This window comes from Hoplias malabaricus, chromosome 15 (assembly GCF_029633855.1).
Source record: "Hoplias malabaricus isolate fHopMal1 chromosome 15, fHopMal1.hap1, whole genome shotgun sequence".
NCBI lineage: Eukaryota > Metazoa > Chordata > Actinopteri > Characiformes > Erythrinidae > Hoplias > Hoplias malabaricus.
The window spans coordinates 8,779,588-8,804,594 of record NC_089814.1 but is presented as its reverse complement, the minus strand read 5'-3'; the positions used below and the strand labels follow the sequence as shown (position 1 = coordinate 8,804,594).

The following is a 25,007-nucleotide window of genomic DNA, read 5'->3' as shown; positions in this document are numbered from 1 at the left end:
CAAATCAAGATGCTTTCCGTAAAGGAGACATCCTCCACGTTTTCCCCCGTGAACACAATTCTAGTTTGCAATGAAATATCTGTGACCTGCTTTGATCAATAACCCACAAGGACCAAACCCCACAGCAGTGTTCTCCCCCTGTGTAAACAGCCCTGTTCAGAACGCCCGCTTTCAGCACCTGTTCCTTTAAATGATAATGAGCCGCTCGCTGTTCACCCCGACCCCGAGCGCACAGCAGTGAGGAGCGAGGAGCAGAAGCTCTGGTTTTTAGCCGTTTTAGCTCTGTTCTCTTTCTTCTCCATTCTCATTTTCTCCATTTTTACTCAGTGATCTTGTGTTTAACTTCGTCTTTGCGCTCTCACATCAAAGCAGGTCCTGCACTGTAATATGCAGCACATAATCAGAACAAATCATTTTATCCCATACGTTCAGATTTTGACAGCCCACAAGAAATTGACTGGGTGGGTCTTGTTTCACAGTGTGGGAGTTGGTGGGTTTCAGATCAAGTGATTTTTTTTTTTCCAAATGTCCACATTATAAATTTCTTGCTTACTCAACTTTTTTTTCTTTCTTTATAAACTCTACAGTTTCATTTATGGCATTTAGCAGATGCTCTTATCCAGGGGGAGTTTCAATTTAATCATGTTACAGTGAGAGGGTAGTGTAGCATTCAGAGTATTTCCCAAGGGCAGAAATGTTATCCACTAAGCTATAAATTAACATTATTGTGTGGTTAAACTTGCAAATTACAGTATATATTGTTAAATAAACAAAATGTGGGCAGGTAAACTATTTAAGAATTTACAATGAATTTACAATGAGAATCTATTTCAGATTTACAGTTTCATACTTCCACCAATTTTTTTTTAAACAAATCAGTTTTCAGATTCGCTCTGTGTCACCTATAACTTTATTTTTAAATGTTAAATGTTCTCTTTCCCTCTGATGGTCGTTGATGCCTTAAGCACTTTTCCAGACTCTGAACAAAGACACAGTCACCGCTGTGAGCACTAACACTGCCTCCTTGTGGAGCATTGCCTAAATACGCCCGAGTATGTGAGAGAGGGAGTAAACAGTTCCATGAGGTGCTTCTCTTCAAAAACTAAGCTCCCTCACACACTCATCTTCCACATGACTGACTGTTCATCATCACGCTTACACAGGCACAGGAGGATTAATCACAGACTGAGCATCTAAACCTGGGTTAACTGCCTGTGGAGAAAAGAGCTGACCTGTTTGTTAGGCTTAATGAAGCTGATACTTCAGAAACACTGATCTTTACGAGACAGTTCGCTCTGACTAAAGTTTCAGCTTCAGGTGTCAGTCTGCGTGCCTCAAATTTATGTCAATATACCGTGGATATGACTTGCCTGGGTGTGTGTGTTAGTATCAGTTGGCAAAACTGCTCTATTTCAACTGTTACAGGATGCAGTTATATCTAAATATGACACTGCTTCCTTTATGTTCAGAATATTCATGCCTGGTCTTGCTTTCAGCTTGGAAACGTTCATATCATTTAATATTTGTTTGTTTTTGTGTGTGCGTGTGCATGTGTGTCCGAGCGTGAAGCCCATCGCGTGCCACGCAGCGAGAGTGAGGGGGTGGGGGGCTAATAGGGCTGGTCGAGCAGGTTTCTGAGCGTTTACAGTTCAGTGAAAGGACTTCAGCAGCTCTATAGAGACTGCTGGATTAGAAACAGTGACCAATACTGTGATAATAACATGGCAGATTTAGACCTGATTAAATTTGCATGGAGCCCTGAGGTCACTGCTTCTTTAGCAGGTGTGCGTCAGTGATTTTATCTCCGTCCTGACTGGCCACGTCAGGGTGTCTTCCTCCTGCCCTGAGGTAATTAAGTTCAAACTACACGCAGTGTTTCACCAAACTCAGTGGCGGTCTCCTCAGTTTAGAACCAGGTGTGGTGCCAGTCGTCAGACACCAAACACGCCTTGGGTCAACAACGTGTCCAAATATTTGTAGACACCCCTTATATAATAAGGAAACCTGATCATTTCCAGCGACGTTCAGCTCCCCACACAATTTGTTCTCCATCTACACAGCCTAAGGTTATTGTGCCCAAAGCTAAGTGTGTGCCAGAAGGGTATAAAGCCCCTCAGTACTGGGCTATGGAGTTGTGGATTCATGAAACACTGCCCAGTAGCTTTGGGATGAGTGGGAGTGATGTTTGCGATCCATAACTTATCACCCAACATCAGTCCCTGACTTCTCTAACAAGCTTAGAGCTATTAAAGCAACGCTAGGTAGAATTTCTACCTTAAAATGACAGCTTCAAATTACACTAGGTAATGTTTTTAGACCCGCCATTGCTAATCTGGGCTCAGCACTGCAGAAACTGCACTATATCACTACAGGAAGAGGGTAGGAAAACACTACCCATTCCCTTGATTTTAAGACAGTGCTGTAAAAGTGAATTACACTCTGCAACTGTAGGGGGAGCTCAGGAGCATAACAACACATACAAAATCTTACCTAGTTTTCCTTTAATACCCTTCAATGTGGAATAAAGCCTACTAAAGGCCGTGTCTACTAACTTGTGGCCACAAGCTCCAGGCAGCTTCGCCCACTCTCCTCGGTCTGATTCTCATTTCCCCTCCTTCATCGCGACAAGAACGAAGACAAGCAAAGGGAGCAGAAACCGAAATCAGAGCAGGAAAGACAACCCAGGGTGATCTGAGTGGGCAGATGCCTGTTGCCATAGCAACAGATTAATCTGAACATCATTTCAGCGAGGCGTGCACACACACACACGGGAAAGAGCTTATTGACTCTACTGGACACTCGCCCCGAGCTGAGGGGGACTTCAAAGGCCAGAGAGAGAGGCTCTAAATGAGTTTTTCCAGTGGGATCCATTTCAGTTTCCCTCCTCTCGGCTGCGGGGGAAACTCCAGAGCACCCTCGCAACAAAAGGCCAACAGTCAGAGGCCCGCAACGATCCGAAACCTAGTGTCAGCACCAGACCGATACCGGCATAAAACTCTGGATCAGGTATCAGAGGGAAACAAGAACCAAACTCCAGTTCTGTACCATTCACCAGCCTAAGGTCTCAATGCCCTGTGCCAGGGGTGGGCAGGAGGGCCGTAAGGCAGTGGAACTGTTCTCTAGAGTGTGATAGACCTCCACCCAACACCTTTAACACGAGTCAGTGTGGCGTTTGGGATCCAGAACTAATCATCCATCATCACGACCTGACCTCACCGACGTTTACGAGGCTAAACGTCATCAAGCGATCACAGCCATGTTCCAGTTCCTGGTGTAAAGTGTGTGAGGAAAACCACACCAGGCAACAAACTGTGCTCTCGCAAACTGGAAAAACATTGCTCTACAATCAACACTCAACTACAATCCACACATCCACACACACACTGGTGAAAAGCAGCAGCCAAACCCACACAGCGTCCTCTCGACCAGGAACCACCGTCCACCTGGAGGACTGCATCGGGCACTAGGGGTTCATCCAGGACAGAGCGCCAATCCATATCTGGGTTCACACACCCACTCACACACCAGGGCAATCATTAGAGAAGCCAAATCACCTAACCTCCATGTTTTTTGGACATCTCTAGTTAGAGCACGTCCAACCAGTCATTAATTCATTCTTTTTTCGTTTATTCATGTGTCTTCTGTAGCCACTTCACCGTGATCAGGGACGCTATGGGTCCAGAGGCCAACTGGAGAATCACACCCTGGACAGAGCACCACACCCTCACCCAGTCACTCACATACACACACTCTCCCAGACACACACAGATCTGACAACCAGTGTGTTCCTGGACTCTGGGAGGAGACCGGAAACCCACACAGACACAGGGAGAACACCAAAAAAAAGCTCCAAATGTAAAGATCCATATCCCATGCAAGGAGTTAAAAACATGTTTACACTTGTTTTATTTGTGAATGTGTCATTATTTCATAAAAGGGAAAGGGGTAAATGAAATGATAACGATGAAATGAAATAAAAACTGCAGGCGGAACTGAGAGCGCTGCAGAATCACTGATCTCAATCAGTTTGGTCATTCCCTTCGGGCACTACGCAAAATAATCAATGGAACTGATTGGAAACTGGTTTCACGCACACACACAACAACCAAACACACACACACACACACACACACACACACACATTAATTCTGAAGGTCAAACATTAAGCAGCGAAACCCAAAGATCTGAGTGAGTGACAGACTGAACTAGTCAAACCCTAAGCCAAACCTAAAGCCTCCAATTCCAGTTTGTCGAGTCCAGAAAAGTGGATTACTGAGTGAGGGAGCAGGGTTACTGACCACTGTCCTGTTTAACACAAGCGTACCAGGCCTTTCATGAGCGGAGCAGAGTGTTAACGGCAGGGAAAACACAGACAAACCAAAGAGGAACTGAATCTGAATGAAATAATACGTTGGAACCTTTCTGTGAGCATTTGATTGCATTCATCCACAAGAGAATTTGTGTTGTCAGGCAAAGATGTGGAGGAAAAACACCACTCCAACTCATACTAGTTCCATCACTCCAGAGAACGAAGCTCCACCGCTCCACAGCAGGGATTTACACTTCTCTGGCCAACACTTGGCATTGGTCATTGGACATGGTGACCATCTTAGGCTTACTCTGGTTATTATACGCACTGTAACTGGCGAGGGCACCTTCAAATATCTGAACACACTGATTAAGAGGGGGATATAGAACTTGAAACAATGTATGTTGTAGATTTAAAGCAACAGTAGGTTGCATTTCTACCTTAAAATTACAGCTTCAAAAACATTGCGATACTTCACTGAACTGTAATATGGAGAACAGACCCTCTCATTGCTACTCCGAGCTCAGCGCTGCAGAAAATGCACTATGTACCTTCTGGAGGAGGGTAGAACACCAACCCCAATTCCCTCTTTTCAAGACAGGGCTGTAAAATTAATCTACACTCCTCAACTCTAGAGGGAGCCTGGGAGCAAAAATACCAGATCTTACCTAGTGTTCCTTTAAGCCCAGTCAGCTCTCAGTTATGGATTATCATTCCGACTAAACATTAACATGTTACAGAGCTCACATAAGGAAACAGAAATGTACGGCCAAAACTCACTTAAGCGGCTTTACCCAAGTGCCTCCTGGTCTTTAAGCCCTCAATGTGTTCAGCACCTGTTTGATCCACGCTGCACTTTAAAGCTCGGAAATGCAAATGGGTCACAGACCCTGGCTCGGAGCCCACTGGGCAGCCGTGTGCCCACTCCAAATATTCAGCTCCTGCCAAACTCTCTCTCTCTCTCACACACACACACACACACAATCCCCTTTCCCCCAGCTTTACCCCCTCAAGACCCCTGGCACCCGCTCAGATGGCACACTGACTGGGCATCAATATGGTGCCACTCCGCCCCAAACCAAAATGCCTTTATGCCAGAATCTGCTTTCCCACTGGGCTCATTGAAATCTCCCACGATCCCCACACTCTCTCAAGAGCCTGTCTGCCTCTGTGTGTGTGGTGTTTTAAAGCACTCATCCTCTTCCTGTGTCACAGCAGATCCCTGTTGTTTTGATTCATGTTTGGACTCATCCGTCCCCCCCACCACCACACCCCACCCCCAGAGACTGGCCAGCCACCTCTCTTCATTTCTCTCTGTCCCTCCCTCCTCTCTCTCTCTCTGACTGGAGTGTGAATAGGGGGAGGTGGTGTATGTGCTGGTGTATGTATGAGAACTAATCAATAAACTTGTTTTGCTCATTGCCAGCCCAGTCGTGGCCCCAGGGGGGATGCCCCTGACCTTCTGACCAGAACAGAATGAAATGATCACACCAGGAAGAGGAAAAATACGAGAACCAGGGGGGCAAGGGGGGCACCTTGGACACACTGTGGAGAAAGTGGGATCATACCTTGAATAAGCCAAAATATAAGAACTGAATACTGCCCACCTACTTGTCTGTCCTTCATTTACCAATAAAATGTAAAATAAAACTTTATAGGAGCAGGAAGAGAGCATCTCAACTTAAAAGCGCACCCATGAAGAAATACTTGGTTGAGTTCATTTAAGTATCTGGAGCCCACCAGCTCACACACTGTGAAACAAGAACACCCAACTCAGTTTTCTGTGGGCTGCCTCAGTCAGAAAACACTATGCAGCACTAACTATACTCCTGCGAAGGATGCTCAAACCATGGCCCATTTTAACCTCTTATAGGGTGTAAATAGAGAATTTGTGAACACTGCTGTGAGCATGTGATTGTATTCCAGGATAAGAGCATTTCGTTGTTGTCCAATTAAAAACATGCATCGTCCCAAGTAGTAGTTTTACAGAAGGAAAATGCCTTAACCGTCAACGGAAGTGAATGTAATTTTAGAGCATTTCTGTTGATCGATTCGTCATTAAATATTCACACAGCGTGAAGAACAGCTGCTGTGTTCAAATGATGTGGTAAACTCAACATTTTTAATTGGACAGTGACGGTTTGTGAGGTCAAGCTGTTGTATGATTAGTTCTGGCACTCCGACTAAGGCTCTGCTCCACAGGACAGCGCTGGGGGTCTTGCAGATGCTTGGCCTTAGGTTTGGTGACTTAACGCTTATGTGCAGCTGCTCCAGTGCCTTCCTATCTATTGGTCAATGCTTTACTATCGAGATTGTACAAAGATGTGTGTTAGCAACTGAAAACATCCACCTTAATACAGTGGAAATGATTATGTATAGTCAGTGATATTACTGCATTATGGTTTACACAGTTCTGTCCATAAGGTTTAGTCCAGTGAAGGGCTGTGGTGTCAGGTAGCTGTCTGCAGCAAAATTCTGAGAAACAGAGGAAACAAGCGGGTGACAGACGTCTGCTGCACTATAAATAATAACCCAAAGACTACGGTCTGGCACTGGATCTGACACACTGCTCATGACATCACTCTGGAGGGTCTGTGAGTGCTTTAACACTGAGAGAAATGCAAAAAAAAGTGCAAAACAAGAAAGAAACCCTGCTAGAAAATATACCACAGCTAATCTTAATGATGAGTATGGGCATTACATTTAACCCAGAGCGTGAGTATTACTCAGAGACAGCTGAAAAAACTGGAGGTTGTACAAAGAGACCACAGGAATGACACACAGCTTTCACTGCTGAGCACCTGTTAGTCATCAGACATTCAGCAGGGCACAGCCATTATCTCTGAGCTCCAAACCCCAGGCCAAGCCCAACACCAGGGTTTCAAATCACTTTCCAGTGTTCCTCTAAGAAGCACAATCAATGATCTACACAGAGAGCTTCATTTAATACAAGCCTAAACCATAAAACATCTGAGAGAGCATGTGACGCTCTAGTTAAACCACAAACACGTGCTTAATAAATAACCTTTTGGTAAATACAAGTTTCAAAGTGTTCCAGAAAAGTTGTGGGACATAAATAAGTCACATCTCCAGTGCACATTAATGTGTAGCCGTTCCTGTACCTGTTGGTTGAGTTTGTTTGGAAAAAGCTGTTTTGCTTGCCCTGATTTTTCTATTATTTCTCTTTCTTCTGTTATTTCTGTTCTTACCACTTACTAACCATCAATAGATGTATTCTATAGATAATCTCCACAGGATTATTTACCAAAGTGTGGCATGTTTATTTTAACCCCCTTTTCCACTTCACGTTCGACATGTGACATTACCTACTCCTTTAGGGGTGCCTGCAGTGACAGGGAGCCAGTGGCAACCTTAGACTGTTCGCTAATAGGAGATGTCTGAGGTTAATACAATATTAGGATAGGGGCAATATAAGAGATGATTAAACTGGCCCAGACGATGTCTGATGCTGTAATTTGCTCTGGTCCCATCCCAATGCGGTGCGGCACAGAAGCATACAGTAGACTTTCGCCGTTAAACTGCTGGATGTCCAAGTGGTGTTCCGAAGGGGAAGCCTGGTCTTATAGGTAGGGATGGTATCCACCCCACGCGGGAGGGTGCTGCCTTACTTTATTGCAGCATAGTGCATAGTCTTTTAGTTAGTCAGCAGAGTAGTGTAAACCACTGCTGACAACTCAGAGCCGGGACCAGGCCGCAAACAGACAGGCTAAACAGACCGTCTGCGAACTGCCTTGAGGCGTCACCTCTTTGCCCCGAATGAAATGTAAAGGTAGAAAAACCCAAATCAGCCCTTTTCCACAACTTGATCAATATTAAATCATATTCAGATGATAGCAGCAACACCTCAGATATAAAGTTTGGGTTTAGATCAATATAAGATCACTAAACTCAAATGCAGTCATCATAAATTTAAGTATAAGTGATCATAAATTTGATGTTTTCTGTCTCACAGAAACGTGGGTTAGACCAAATGAATATTCAGCACCAAATTAAGCCACCGCTGTAAGCTATAATTATGTACATAGCCCAAGCTTATCATGCAAAGGAGGTGGAGTATGTGTAATTTACCAAAATGCTCTAGATGTCAGTCATAAACAACGTGACACCTTCACTTCTTTCGAGGTTCTTTCCACCATTATTACAAATCCAGTCACAAAAAAAGAATGCATTTTTAATTTGTAACATATACAGACCAACATAGACAAGCTTAGTATCTAACTGCAAACCTCAGCAATCTCTGACCATTACCTAATTTCATATGAGCTTCGTCATATGAGCTATATATGCACGTCCCCTCGCTATTCTACAAAGTGTATAATATAACCATCTACCGCCCTACAATTTATACAAAACCTCGCAGAACTATGAACCCCAATTCCCAGTCCATCAGGCCCAAAGGAGCTAGATGTACTAACTGACTACTTTGAAAATACCTGTCGAGCTACTGTAGAAAATGTGATGCCACTTAAAAGAAAAAGTATGAGACAGAAAAAGCTTGCCCCATGATACAATGATAAAACTCGTACCTTAAAATAAACATCACGGAAACCAGAGCAGAAATGGCAATCAACCAAAATGGAAGTGTTCCACTCTGCCTGGAAGGACAGTTTTATAGAGTATAGAAATGTACTCACTAAAGCTGATTTACAATAATAAATATAATCGTAGCAGTAGGGTGCTGTTTAGTGTGTTTTCCAAAACGGAACCACAAATACCGCAACTCTCACCAGTGAAGTTTTTATGGACTTTTTTAATAATAAAATTGAAAATATTAGACAACAAACTCAACCCACAGTATTAAATCCAACCTGGCTGTCATCTGATTTGGTTGATATAAAACGTATATAACGTAATTGAAATATAAAGACTCTTTTATATTTAATATAAAGCTTTTAATCCATTCCCACAGTTAGAACTATAGTAAACGCATCCCTTTGCCTGGGCCATGTACCCAAAGCATTTACACTAGCAGTTTTTAAACCTCTGATCAAGAAACCAAATCTAAATACTAGCATACCTATGTCAGAAAATGTGACTGCAGACACTTTAGAATTACCCTGCCCCTTTGTCTGTGTCTGTCCAATCACAGTGCTGGACAAGCGTTTGTGAGAGTGCAAAGACAAGATTAAACACAGCAAAACAAACAAGGAGAAATAAAGAACACTGAGTAAAAACTGAGAACACAAGAACAGAGAAGAAAGAGAACTGAGCAAAATCAGAGCTTCTGCTCCTCGCTCCTCACTGCTGTGCGCTCGGGGTGAACAGCGAGCGGCTCATTATCATTTAAAGGAACAGGCGCTGAAAGCGGGCGTTCTGAAAAGGGCTGTTTACACAGGGGGAGAACACTGCTGTGGGGCTTGATCTTAATGGCGTTTTGACCAAAGTAGCTCACAGATGTTTAAGCATTAAATATGTGACTTTACACAATTATACGTCTCCCTGTTTTATTACCTACTGCTCTGAATTGTGTAGAGTTGGGTTTGGAGAATAATACAAGAACTGTTTTTTACTGAAAAGATTCCCAGAGAGATTACAGATTGTTCTTACTGTGCCCCAAATTCTTAACCTGATGGAAAATAAGTTTATTTTTAAGTTAATAAGAAACCTGGAAAAACGTGACCAAACTAACGACTCAAATCAGATTTTCAGCTTGAGGATTGGGGTCAAGTTTGATCCACTGTGCTCTGCATATATATATATATATATATATATATATATATATAAAATATGATGTAGTTTACAGCCCTCAAATGAGGCAAACAGCAGTGTGTACTGCTGCAGAGCTTGTAAAAAAATCAGAGGGGGAATCCAAGAGGACTTGGCAACCTCAGCTCTTTGCAAAGTACACAAAATAGATACCTTCACATATAATTACAGCACTGAGACAGGGCTCTAAGCTGGGCCAAGGCTGCACTGACCACACTAAAGGCAAACGTGGGGTCAGCTACAGTAAAAGGCCTATATTTAGAGTCCAAAACACCACATTCCCCTAAGAGTGCTCACGAGAGGAGGAGGAGGAGGAGCAAGAAATGATCAGGGGAGAGGGGGGGGGGGGGGTGGAGTGTAAACAAACAGAGTCTGCAGAGGTATACTAGTTTGAGGGAGACTCTCCTGGGGATCTCTCATACGTTTGAAATGCAATGCTAGAACACAGGGTCATTCATAATCTCCCACATCCACTTTACACTCACACTGTACCAACTTTATTTATGCAATTTGCTTTCACAAATATTTTTCATATTGTTAGAAGATTAGATTAAACCCAATCCACTTGCATAAGGTTTCCACAGTGGAACACAGTTCTGTTTTTTAATGAAACGTCTGGGACCTGCTTTGGTCAAAACCCCACAAGCCCCACAGCAACATTCTCCCCCTGATTAGAACGCTCTGTTCCTTTAAATGATAATGAGCCGCTCGCTGTTCACCCCGACCCTGAGCGCACAGCAGTGAGGAGCGAGGAGCAGAAGCCGTTTTCGCTTGGTTCTCTCTCCGTTTTTACTCTTATTTCTCCATGCACACTGTGTCTAACCTCTTCTAAGTGCTCTCAAAAAAAATGCGGGTCCAGCGCTGTAAATGACTTATGACAGATCTGGGCAGTTTGCATTCACTTATAGAGCATTAAATTGTTCAGTATCATTGCAGTTGCGACTGATTGGAAAAGACGAAAAAGTGCTGGACTGACCTCAAGTGTCTGGTGTGCCTTTGTCTCCACCCGACCCTCCTCAGACCGGTGCTGCTGTGTGAGACTGGGGACGACTTATAATCGAGGACAAAATCGGGTACAATTTGAAGGGTGAAAAAAAAAAAAATTAATAATTTCTCTCTGGGTTTCTAGTGTTTCCAACATGAAACACACCCACACACTCTTCTGTTCTCTTACAACTCTGTAAAATGTAATTACTGGCCTTGCAGCCTCTCCATCTCTCCATTAAAAAACGGCCGGGTTAAAAAATTGTGGTCTACTTTTAACATCTGCTGCTGAAGCTCTATTCTGGTTTGGAGGTCAAACCTTTCAAAGTCAACTAAAGCGTGCGCAAGCGATCCTGTCTCCGTCTGTAAAGCAGCACAAGGAGGGGGAAAAGAAGCCTCTATGGGGGTGTGTTTATTTCTGGAGGAGTGGGGAATTCTCTGGAATGATGGCTGGTCCGCCCTGTCATTCACATCTCTGACCGTGTCTGTCTTTCACCCAACGTGGTGTGTGACCCACGAAGGACTGGTGGGAGGAAGAAAAAAAGAGAAATTTCAGTGACCATGTTTAAAATGACCTTTAATTCACTCTTAACACCTTAATGCATCAGGTTTACAAAAGCGATCACTGTCTTTACAATCTTTCCTATAAAGAGTAACCCTCACTGCTAACGTCGGTTTCATACGTAAAGGAGAATCACTAGAGAGAACACTGAGACTCCCTGAAACACCTTGATGAAGAGTTTAACAACAAAACCCAGTCCTCGCGTTTTGTATACTGCACACTTTCAAGTCACAACTGTGATAAAAACAATTACTCTTTCACCCCTAGTCGTCCTCAGTCACCCACACGGCCTCGTTAGGAGACAATTTAGACACAACTTCCGCCTACATCCTAAAGAGAATTCTCCACGACAGACACATGGCTCTTCAGAGAACAGGTGTGTGTCTGAGCGACGCTGCAGCAATGAGAGCAGTGGAGGCGAGGAGGCAGAGAACACGTAGACAATGAGAAACTCGAGACACAAGCCAGGGCCAAATGCTGAAGGCTACTGCTGTCAGTGGAGCGCAGGACTGTGGATGGTATTCTGTGCAATGCACATACACTCCCTGTTAATGGGGAAAGAGAACAGGTGTCTCTGAGGATTCACGTCCACCAACACCACACACTCCTCCACATTTTCCGAAAACATACTCAAAATAGTCAGACCTTTACGGCCTCAGATTTCCTCCTTTTGTTAATACACCACCATTAAGCACAAGAAATAAATTATTTCACATCAGGGGTCCCCCACCCCTTTCAGTTTCACTGTTCATTGCTCGTTAGCAGCTAAACGCTGCATCACAGAGAGACACCAGTGTTTAAGGTAATCTGATGTTATTTTAAAATATTACTATATATTATTTTTATTATTATTTAGCTATAAATCAAGTTTAGTGTGAAACTAGGAGCAAACTGAGTCTGTATGAAGGAAGTGGAAAATTTGAACGAACCCATCAGATAAACAACACAAACAGGGAAAAGAGAGTACGGTGTGTTACAGTGAAAGCTTCTCTAGCCGTCCTCTGCGAGGATTCTGCGAGGAGTCCACAACAAGTGGAAGTGAAGTGATGTGTAGCGCACCCTGTAGTTTCATATGTCCTCAGGCTCTCTCTAACACTCGCTGTGTGAGCATCGTTTGCCATGTGTTCGTTTGTTGCCTGTGTATTGGCTGCGTCTGTGGGATAATAACACTTAATGTTTTATTCATTCCCAGGTGTGCGTGTGTGTGTGCTGCTTTACTGCAATTGTCCTCTGGTTTTTCTTTGTTATCACCAAAATCTCTTCAATTGAAAAACAAAAGAAAAACATTAGAAATCTGACTTTTTTTTAATGAAAAATGCATGAAATACACAAGAGTTCAATGTTCTTTTGCTTAAAGAAAATGCTGTTCTCTGGTTTTTTTACATTCAGAAGCACTGTCTTAAAGGTGGAACAGTGTGTTTGAGGAAATACGTAATCTGTATCAAAAAAAAAAAATTAATAAATAAAATAATAATAATAATATATATATATATATATATATATATATATATATATATATATATATATATAGAGAGAGAGAGAGAGAGAGAGAGAGAGAAAGAGAGAGAGAGAGAGAGAGAGAAACTGTTTACATCCAACATTTCTACTGAAAACATGGTTATCATTTAAGCAATTAATCCAAACTGACATTCAGATCTTCTAATAATTTATATAATCTATATCGATTATATAAATATTTAAACATTTTTTAAATTCTGTTATGTCCCCAGGGTGTGTTCATGTACTGTCCCTTTAACACCACACTACCACGCTGTAGACAAGTGATTCTGCCACATGGAAGCAACATGAAGGAGAACCTAAATGCTGAGGCTGACCGAGTGAATCGAGCGGCTCGTACCAATGAAACACAGCGTCTGTGGCTGGGACATGTTTTGCTTTGACTTTAATTAAGAAGACACCGAACAAAAAAAAAAAAATAGTCAAACGTAAACACTGAAAAAACAGTTTCAGCCAAAGCACAATCACACACCAAATATAAACAGTGCTCAAAAAACTAGAGAGGAACAAGCTCCCAGTGTCATTAGAAATAAATATCCCAGCTTTAACACTGGAGCTTACTGGAGTCACTGAACAATGAGGGTCAAAATTCATTCATTCATTCTTTATCTGTAACCCTTATCCAGTTCAGGGTCGCGGTGGGTCCAGAGCCTACCTGGAATCATTGGGCGCAAGGCGGGAATACACCCTGGAGGGGGCGCCAGTCCTTCACAGGGCAACACAGACTCACACCTACAGACACTCACACACTCACACCTACGGACACTTTTGAGTCACCAGTCCACCTACCAACGTGTGTTTGTGGACTGTCGGAGGAAACCCACGCAGACACGGGGAGAACACAGGGTCAAAATTATAAAAACAAAATAATTGTTCATTAATCGTAATCGTGATAAAATGTCAAATTAATCGTGATATTGATGTGCGCTCAAATCGCCCAGCACTAGTGTCAATGTGTCCGCACCTTTCACTACTTCTACTCTTTGGTGATGGCTTTACACAACACGTTGGAACATTGCTGTGAGGATGGGACTGTATTCAGCCAATCGGTGAGGTCAGGTTCTGATGTTGGAGGACTAGTTCTGGATCACAAACACCACTCCAACTCATCCTAAATGTACCACATTCATGAGACAAGGCTCTGGGTTTAAAACCCTTTTAGTCCACAGTCACTGTTTACAGAAACCTCCAGAAGATCCCATTCTATTGGTCTGTGCTTTTCTATGGAGATGGAGATTACAGGAGCAGAGTTGGATGGTGGGTCAGTAATGCAGCTGAACTGGACAATGGACATACTCTGAACGTGTGAATATATGTCTCTGGTCTACACTCACTCCTCAGGTAAAACCTCCTGAGTGATAACACCTCCCCCACAAACCCCAGCAAGCTCCTAACCACAGGAAAATGACTGGCTTCACGAGCCAGTAAAAACACCACCGCTTCCTTATAAACTCTCTGTCTCTCTCTCTTTCTCTCTCTCACACACACACACACACACACACACACACTAAGACCCTCGGAAATGAATAAAACAGAAGCAGACTGAGCACTGAGCAGAGAGGAGAGGCCAGGAAAAGAGGAATACAGGAGAAAACAGAAGTAAATACATGAGAAAAGAGAATGATGGACAGTAAAAAGTAGAAAAGAAAAAGTGAAGAACACAACAAATATAATATTTATTGTTATTTATTTTTTAATTTGTGTTCAGTGTATGGGGGGGGGGGGGGGGGTTCAACACTCTGCTCACTGCAAAGAGAATCATTTGTGTCGATTTACAATGATCTAGAAATCTTTTGCATCGGACTGATATAAATTTGGTTGTAAATCATCCGTCCAATTTTTAAATCAGTTCATTTTTAATATATAGGATATATTTCCTAAGTACCTGTGTGTGTTTGAGAGAGAGAGAGCGAGCGAGAGAGGGTGAGAGTGAGAGAGGGGTGTAGCTCATGCCCTCTATAGCACTATTCTGGGAGCCAGTAAAGATCAGAGGCAAAAATCACAGGCCTGAGTTATGATGTCCTACCGCAGGTGCGGTGTGTGTGTGTGTGTGTGTGTGTGTGTGTGTGTGAGAGAGAGAGAGAGAGAGAACACTAGAGACAGATCGGGTTTAACCTTGGAGGGCCAGATTACTTTTAGCGAGTGTTAGTTATCATGATCCCTAACTGTCTGTGTGAAAGTGTGTGTGTGTGTGTGCAACTTGGACAGCTTTAGTTTCCAGTTTCTCTCAGGACATAAATGAGAGTGAAGCCCAGCAGGAGCTGGTATTTAAGTCAATCTGTTTCCTAGAGTTTCCTTCCTCTTAGAGGGGCCTGGCATTGCTGTAATTCTCTCTCTCTTTCTCTAACACACACACACACACACACACACACACACACAGTACCCTGAGAATTCATTATGGTCTTGTATTACTGTAACATACAACCCTTCATTAATCCAGTGTTCTGCTAGTGTAAGGCTTCTGCTCAGTGCTGTGTTCCTCTGAAACCACGGATCTCTAACCCAGGACCTGGCTTTAACTCACAACTGCGTCTAAGCTAACGTCACGTCCACGGTTCACACACTTCTGGGTGTATTAATAAAGCATTATTAAGAAGGTCTTACTCCCCGTTTTCGAAGAGGACTGCCTTCTATCATCAGGACTATCATCAGTGTTTTGGAAAAGAGGCGTCGAGTCGAGGCAGAATTACAAACATACGCAGATTTCAGACAGAACATAAATGCCTTAAAGAATATTGTGTGGTTTTTATGTCGCTGTGTTTACCACAGACTTTTAAACCTATGTACTTCTGATGTTTTGCTCGTCACTGCATTTGCATTCTGGAGATACGACTGTTTTCAGATATGACTTTAGTTATTGATCATTTAAGTCTAATCTAATTAATCGAAATCAACATTCAGAACTTCTAATCGACATAATCTTGTCTATATCAGTTATTTTTATTCTGTTGTGTCCCCACTGTGTGTCCATGTACTGTCCCTTTAAAACCACGCTACCAAGCTGTAGTCACGTGATTCTGCCCCCTATCTGCCACATGGAAGCGTCCTAAACGCAGAGGCCGACTGAGAGACTCCAGCAGCTCGTACCAAAGAAAAACATTGCATTTGTGGCTTGGACGTGCTGCGTTTGACTATAATTAATACAACACTGAAGAAAAAAAAAAGAAGTCAAATGTAAACACTGAGAAATAATGAGAGGAACAAGCTCCATTAGCGACATTAGAAAAAATATCCCATATTTAACACTGGAGTATATTTACAGCACAAGCCTCGTCACTGAACTGAGGGTAAAAATATACAAAAACAAAATAATTGTTCATTAATCGCAATCGTGGTAAAATGTTAAATTAATCGTGATATTGATTTGCGCTTATATCACCCAGCACTATTTTAACTGTACATCTACAGCCTCTGAGGTGAAAATCCAGTGGTTAGCATTGTTAGCATGTTTGTTTTGTGGTGTTTTGAGGGAAATGAGCAGTCAGCACCATGGCTGAGGGTTTCCACAGTGAAAAACGGATTCGGACAGCCAGGGTTTCTTACACCACACACCTAACGTAAAAGACGGAAATATTCTTCACATATTTGATCAATATCAGATAAGGTCTTTAATAATTCTACATGAATGACACAGTGCTCCCTCTGGATGATTCGAGGGCTGGTGGATGCAGGAGAATTCCACCTGCTGACATGCACAGTGTCAAGTTTTAAACACGGAACACGGATCTGGGAATTGTTTTTCATAATTTGGGCCTCATGGTTCCAGTGAAATTAAGACTTAAAGCTACAGAACAGTCAGCTTCTAGAGAACAGTGTGCTCCCAGCTTTGGGGAAACACTGGGGGCACAATGTGAGGTCCATAAAAATGATGTGAAGAACTCTGAGTGGCTGGTGCAAAGCCCGGTCCTCGGCCATATCCAGTACGTCTGAACAGATCGGGACTCGTATCATTGAATCGTGACTTACTGACTAAAGTTTTGAGATTAGTGGATATATTATTGAGGGGAAAAATAAATAAATAAATAAATCACTTGTTCAAGAGCCCACCAACCCACACACTGTGAAACAAGACCACACAGTCAGTTATCTGTGTCAGTTAGCTGTTCTGTCCCGCCCCCTCTTCTGAGTCTGTCCAATCAGAGCATTGGACCTGTGCTTATGTGAGAGAACATGTTAATGTTAAAGAAAATAAGAGCACTGAGAAAAAACGGAGAAAACAAGAACGAGTGAAAACGGCTAAAAACCAGCGCTTCTGCTCCTCACTGTTGTGCGCTCGGGGTCGGGGTGAACAGCGAGCGGCTCGTTATCGTTTAAAGGAACTGGGCTGTTTAGACGGGGGGGAGAACACTGCTGTGGGGTTTGATCCTTGTGGTGTTTTGACCAAAGCAGGACAGAGAACTGTGTTCCGTTGTGGAAAAGGGGAGAATGAAGGATAGATTTCCAGAAGGCAGAGGCTAAAGCGTAAAGCGGGACAAACTCAAACTACTTAAACAGAGGTTTCACAACGAGACGTTCCATAAACACACATGGATGTGCTTAGTTACACTAGTAAACAAACATTTAGACACCCCCGGTCAAACAGCGCTAACTGGATATTTTATTTTACTTTATTTAACTTCTTAACCAAGAAAAAGTCTCTTATACACAACTGCAGCATGGTAAAGAAATCGCAGGATGTTTTTCTGACATTTTACTGCACAAGTTCTATTCATTTGTGAGGAAGGGTGTTCTCTGTAAAGAGCGTGCACCTGACATCACTCAAACCATGTGACTAATGACACGGGGCTCGGGGGCTCCCTGTATTTCTGACCCCCTTGTGATTGCTTGGAATGCTAATTAAAAGAGAAAACAAAGCAGGGACATATTATTTCCTGCTGTATACACTCCTGAGTCTATAAAACAGCCGCCTCTCTCCAGGCCGAGTTAAAGAGATGCTGTAAACACAGCGGTTTTTCCTGCAGTAGATCAGCTCCTTTCCTTGGGCTCTTCGTCAGAGACAGTGCCCCCTCTGCGTCCATTCACCACCGCACCACAGCGTCCATTTCACACAGAGATTTAGGGTTCAGTTCACACAAAAAACCTCCTGAAGAACTCTCAGCAACCTCTGGCACTTCCAGCCTGCTTGGTCTAGAAGCTGGCAGGAACACACACACACACGCTTCTCACTGTCTGTTGCTCCTTTAAACTCACATACCACTCTCTCACTTTTTCTGGACCCTAATAATCCTCTGTTCAGATTTTCATTCATTGGTTAAGTGTAGGCTCTCGAAGAAAAGGTGAACTGCAGAATGTAACATTTACGGTTCCTGAGGTTAACTGTAGCGAGTCAAGTTCTGATCCATAACTCAGTTTTATTGTTAATTTGCTAAAATCTTAACACGGCAAGTATTCTCCCCCGCTCCGCCTCTATTCAGCCTCCCCACTCCGCTCCGCCTCTATTCAGCCTCCCCACTCCGCTCCGCCTCTATTCAGCCTCCCCGCTCCGCTCCGCCTCTATTCAGCCTCCCCACTCCGCTCCGCCTCTATTCAGCCTCCCCGCTCCGCTCCGCCTCTATTCAGCCTCCCCGCTCCGCCTCTATTCAGCCTCCCCCGCTCCGCCTCTATTCAGCCTCCCCACTCCGCTCCGCCTCTATTCAGCCTCCCCCGCTCCGCCTATATTCAGCCTCCCCGCTCCGCTCCGCCTCTATTCAGCCTCCCCGCCTCCGCCTCTATTCAGCCTCCCCCGCTCCGCCTCTATTCAGCCTCCCCGCTCCGCCTCTATTCAGCCTCCCCCGCTCCGCCTCTATTCAGCCTCCCCCGCTCCGCCTCTATTCAGCCTCCCCCGCTCCGCCTCTATTCAGCCTCCCCGCTCCGCCTCTATTCAGCCTCCCCGCTCCGCTCCGCTCCGCCTCTATTCAGCCTCCCCCGCTCCGCCTCTATTCAGCCTCCCCCGCTCCGCTCCGCCTCTATTCAGCCTCCCCGCTCCGCTCCGCCTCTATTCAGCCTCCCCCCGCTCCGCCTCTATTCAGCCTCCCCGCTCCGCTCCGCCTCTATTCAGCCTCCCCGCTCCGCTCCGCCTCTATTCAGCCTCCCCCGCTCCGCCTCTATTCAGCCACCCCCGCTCCGCCTCTATTCAGCCTCCCCCGCTCCGCCTCTATTCAGCCTCCCCCGCTCCGCCTCTATTCAGCCTCCCCCGCTCCGCCTCTATTCAGCCTCCCATTTTTTCAACTTCATACCGCAAGAAAACACTGGCTGAGAGTTAGAGAGCCTGTGCATCGGACCTGAAGTTCGGGACAGCCCTGTATCACACATTCACACTCTCCCTTACTCTCATATTCATGCCCTCACTGTCACACACGTGCAGTCCATTCACCTCATCCACCCTCACACACACATTTTAATTACTGTCACAAGAGTACACTGGCTGCACTGGCAGCATTTCAGTACAACACTGAGATCAGATTTGGATCAATACAATGACAAACAGTACCGGGATCTGCAAAATCAATACGGCTACTATTATATTCTCAAACCAGAGGCAAGAATAACTGATATCTAACCCCTCACGAGGGACTGTCATAGTGTACGGCTTACAGACCGAATAAAAACACATTCAGGAGAACGCAATACATTAACATTGGCCTGAATTACAACGGATCATTTATTAACATTCACAGTTAAACACAAGACAGTGGAAGATTAGATTAGTCTCAAAGATAACTCCCCATGGGGAAGGTGAGAGAGAGACGTCATTTATCAGATTGTTTAGTGACAGCGAAGTCCTTTCAGCAGCAGAGGCGCGGTCAACTGAGGACACGGACCGCTGCTGTCTCCAAGCAAAGCAAAAAGACATCTCCTCTGAGCAAGAAAAACAAACCAAGAAACCCCATCAAAACACGAGAAAGCAGGTTCACACACAACGTACGACTCCAAAACAAACACGAGGAAGAAAGTTATTAAGGAAAATTAATACTGAACAGTTTCACAAGGAGAATAATAAATAAATAAATAAATAATAAAAAGGATAGATTCCTGTGCTGAACAAAAAAGGAATTACTAATAAATGGAGACAAAGAATAACAGAGGGGAACAGCAGACAAACAGAAGGGAGAAAAAGAGAACTTTCTGACCTGTAACTCTCCCACGATGCTCGACTACACAACAGGATCCTTCCTTCAGAGAGAACTATAAAATCCTCCAGCTAGAAAGAGAGAGAGAGAGACACACACACAGATAGAGAGAGAGAGACAGCGAGAGAGAGAGAGACACACACACAGAGAGAGAGAGAGAGCGAGCCCAGAGAGAGAGAGAGAGAGAGAGAGAACAGACACACAGACACAGAGAGAGAGAGAGAGACAGACAGAGACAGAGAGAGAGAGAGAGAGACAGACAGAGACACAGACAGAGAGAGAGAGAGACAGACAGAGACAGAGAGAGAGAGACACAGACAGAGAGAGAGAGAGACACAGACAGAGACAGATAGAGAGAGAGAGAGAGACACAGACAGAGACAGACAGACAGAGAGAGAGACAGACACAGACAGAGAGAGAGAGAGACAGACACAGAGAGAGAGACAGACACAGAGAGACAGACCGAGACACACAGAGAGAGAGAGAGACAGACACAGAGAGAGAGAGAGAGAGAGACAGACACAGAGAGAGAGACCGAGACACAGAGAGAGAGAGAGAGAGACAGAGACAGACAGAGAGAGACACACAGAGAGAGAGACACAGAGAGAGAGACAGAGACAGACAGAGAGAGAGAGAGAGAGAGAGAGAGAGAGAGAGAGACAGACAGAGAGAGACACACACAGAGAGAGAGAGACACAGAGAGAGAGACAGAGACAGACAGAGAGAGAGAGAGAGAGAGAGAGAGAGAGAGAGAGAGAGGACAAACCAGAGTTAATCACTGTGGACTATTTAAAGATGTGATGGGTTATAACAGTAGATGTTGATGAAGGATGCTCTGAAGGAATGTTCCAGCATGTGTCCTAATCTCCGTCTGCTGCGTCTGTGGTCATTAACATGAACATTAACTATTTAAAAGCTCTTGAAATCTGAAGGAGCCTGAAACAGACGTGGGCTTTTCCCCTTAGGATCCAGACGTTTCTTTTCCTGTCCGTTTAGTCTCAGGTCATCAACAACAGAGCTTTTCTCAAACACCCTCCAGCGTGGCCAAGTGAAAGGCAAACGCAGCTGTTAGCAGAGGGTCTCCGTCTGTATGCATTAACTGAGCGTGTGTCTAAATGAAGGCGAGCCACTGGCTGCTCCCGTCTGCGCTGGGTTTCAGAGACTGATCACTGGTAGCACCTTCAGAGCTGAATTTACTGGAGGACCATCCTTGTACATCACACTACAGTGTGCCTTCAGCACCTACGTGGGCTACATCTCCCTAAACCTGACACAGAGGGCCGTGCGTCTGATATCGAAGTGTGGCTAATTCCATTGCCACTGTACTGATAATATTACGGCACTGCTAGTGCCTGCACAATGCAAACAAACCCAACCTTGGTTCAGTTTGATCCAGACCGAGACCATCTCTTGTGGTCAGACTAGATCTTGGTCCTGTTGGTCCAGACCGTGGTCCAAGAATACGTTCGCTCCTGCTGTTTTGGTTCAGATAGACATGAAAGGTCTGAGGATGCAGACCAAACCAGACAAGAGTGAATGCAGTTGTGGAAGAGGCCTGGTCGGACCAGCTGGGTATGGGACAGTTCTCAGTAGGACTCTGTAAATGCTGAAGAGGGGCGAGGACATTTGCAAATATCAAGTGCGCCACTTGCTTGTCAGAGGGGCATCAGGGGCTGGAAACTAAGGGCAGCTGTGAAGGACTTATCAGAAACAGCTGAAAGGTGTAGTCAGTGGCTGTGGATAAGGAGAGCACAGATTACTTGGGGAAACACACTGTAGAGGTGCTGTTGTGGTGGATGGAGATGTAGCACGTAGAGTTCACTTGGAACTGGTGGCACTGAGCATGCATTAACGGTGCCAGTGGGGATATTTTACATCTTATCCTGTGTAGGGCTATAATTAATGTGGTTTTTAAAAGTGTGGACTGGGCCTCACTACGGGACGCCATTAGGGAGTTGATAAATTCGGTGCATGAGCATTTATAATTTATTCAGTTGTGCAATCAATGAATACTGCCTTGAAATATCGGTCACATGCTGTTTCTCACAGCGATGAATGTGACATTAAATTAGGGAAGTGTATTAAAGTGTGACTAAAGCGTAGGGCTTTCCCATTCTTTTTTTTCCATGCAGTAAATTGTTTTATTATGCTTTTAAATTGTTTATATGATAACTGAGCACGTTACAGACTCAGACGGGGATCAGTGCTGGAGAATTCCTTCAGAGAAACACACACAAGTGGAATGGAGACTAAACCACGCAAAACAAAATGCAAAAGCACAGATGTGAAAATGCAGAAACACTGCCTCAGCTCCAGGGCTCTGTCTGCTGTTCATTAACACCGCCCTGATACAAACAAGCCACACACTCGCATTGGCCTCTCTGACCCTCGCTCTCAGGCTCCTTCTGACCCTCTCTGCCTCTGATTATTGCACTTTTAAACCTCTCACACTATGGGTGACTGACTCTCTTTCTCTCTCTCTCTCTCTCTCTCTCTCTCTCCCTCCACCCCCCTCTCTCTCCCTCTCCCTCCCTCTCTCTCCCTCTCCCTCCCCCTCCCTCTCTCTCCCTCTCCCTCCCTCCCTCTCCCTCTCCCTCCCTCCCTCCCTCCCCCTCCCTCCCTCCCTCCCCCTCCCTCCCTCCCTCCCCCTCCCTCCCTCTCCCTCCCTCCCTCCCTCCCTCTCTCTCCCTCCCTCTCTCTCCCTCCCTCTCTCTCCCTCTCTCCCTCTCTCTCTCTCTCTCTCTCCCTCTCTCTCTCGAACAGGAAGAGACTGGGCAGCTGTCACAGTTTATTTTACATCTGGGGTTGATGAAGTTGACACACTCGTAAAACACTCACGCTGACATGGCTTTCAATTTGTGGTTGTGTGAGTGTGTGTGTGTGTCTGTGTGTGTGCACCATCATCATGCAACATCATCATCAGCGCTGCTATGAAGAGCCTCATGCATCATGCATTTAAGAAACATGTGAGTAAACAAAGCTGAGAGGCAAACCTGCTAAATCAGAATCATGGATCAACAAGCGGTGTCATGGAGACATGAGCTGGTCTCCAAAAGCTGTGAGAGTGAGACACTCGGAATAATCTGCATAGCTTCTGAGCAAATAAACAAAGAAACAAAGCAACAAACACCTTTACAAATGACTATGCAAATTTGTGGCTGAATACAGACCACTATTCGCTGGCACTCAAGCTCTAACTTTATTTAATATATATATTTTACATTTATATACGGAGTTCAAACAAAACATCGGGTGCCAAACTTTTGCACACGTCTGTAATGAACCTCTCTTTACAAGTGATGTGAGTTTGGCAAAAAATGGATTCATAGCGAGTTATGGCACGCAGCCGTGTGTTGTTTTCCAAAAGCAGGTGATGTTCCTGGCGTTGGTTCATCTGTGGAAATTCATCCCTTCAGGGCTGTGAGAGTGCATCACACACCCAGCTCCACCAGCTCACACCTCCACACTTGTTTATTCACCGCTACGAGAACAAAGGAGCTCTCTCTTATGATAAACAACCTGTAGACAGACCCATATACACACACACACACACACAATCACACAAACTAGCCATCCAAGCCATGGCTACAAAACAGCCATTGTTTTCCAAGCACATGCAAATGAGAACGGTCCGAGGGCTGCTGGGAATAAAGGGGCTGATAAAAGGTCTAGCATTACGCCTCTATTAGAGCCAAAAAAACAGACGTCCTACTTCTGAGAACGACAAAGGAGAGATTGAGGTCGCCCTGAGAACCGTACCGAGCTGCGAGGCTGATCCGAGACCTGCACGAAGGGTTAAACAGGTCACAGTGAGTGCGTTAAAACAGATGGCAAGTGTGTATTCCGTTCATAGTATTTACTTTTTAAAAATGAAGATGTTTCAAAGCTACGAGTCTCAGACCACCTCCTGTGCACAGTTCAGAGAAAGAGAGAGGAGTGGGTGGCTCCCGACTTCTGTTACACACTCGTATAACGACGGTTTGTCATTGTAATCCATGTATTTACTGTAGAAGCAGACTCTGAATGTAATATGGCTCTGATTTTGGGGGTTAATTGTAACATAAATGAATTCAAACATTTTCCTGTGGAGGCCCCTCACTGCAGAATGATAAAGAAATTACGTGTTTCTTAATTAGAATGAGGAAAATACAACTTTTATGACAGTCCACTTCACCCCCAGATCTCTCCTCCCACCTATGCCTCCTGCCATTCTTTTGTGGCATTTATTTTAACGTCATCTGCTGAGGAAACCTTGCACAGAAGTTTGACTCCAAATAAATTTTACACTATATTCACTTAATAAACAAACACTTTCTGTAGCCGTCAACTGGAATTAAAGAGAAGAAGTTCATGTCTTTAACTGCTGTTCAAGTTCTGTGATGCAGGACGGAGCATTACACAGAGCTGTGAACTGGGTTTAAATTCATTCATTGATTCATTATCTGTAACCCTTATCCAGTTCAGGGTCACGGTGGGTCCGGAGCCTACCTGGAATCACTGGGCGCAAGTCGGGAACACACCCTGGAGGGGGCGGCAGTCCTTCACAGGGCAACACAAACTCACACTAACTCACTTAGAGTTATGGACACTTGATTCACCAATTCACCTACCAACGTGTGTTTTTGAGACCGTTGGAGGAAACCCACGTGGACATGGGGAGAATACACCACACTCCTCACAGACAGTCACCCGGAGGAAACCCACACAGACACAGAGAGAACACACCACACTCCTCACAGACATTCACCCGGAGGAAACCCACACAGACACAGGGAGAACACACCACACTCCTCACAGA

General features: G+C 44.6%; 1 protein-coding gene across 6 annotated transcripts in view; it reads right to left on the bottom strand.

Annotated features, from left to right (window-relative positions):
* sema4d (sema domain, immunoglobulin domain (Ig), transmembrane domain (TM) and short cytoplasmic domain, (semaphorin) 4D) overlaps positions 1–25,007 on the bottom strand; it is an 87,302-nt gene that overhangs the window by 22,822 nt on the left and 39,473 nt on the right. For 3 of the 6 annotated variants that reach the window (XM_066645690.1, XM_066645691.1, XM_066645693.1), the window contains exon 3: positions 20,210–20,280. The exons of the other annotated variants lie outside the window; for them this stretch is intronic. The gene's annotated coding sequence lies outside the window, so the exon portion shown is untranslated. The remainder of the gene's footprint in view (positions 1–20,209; positions 20,281–25,007) is intronic. 6 annotated transcript variants of the gene reach the window in all.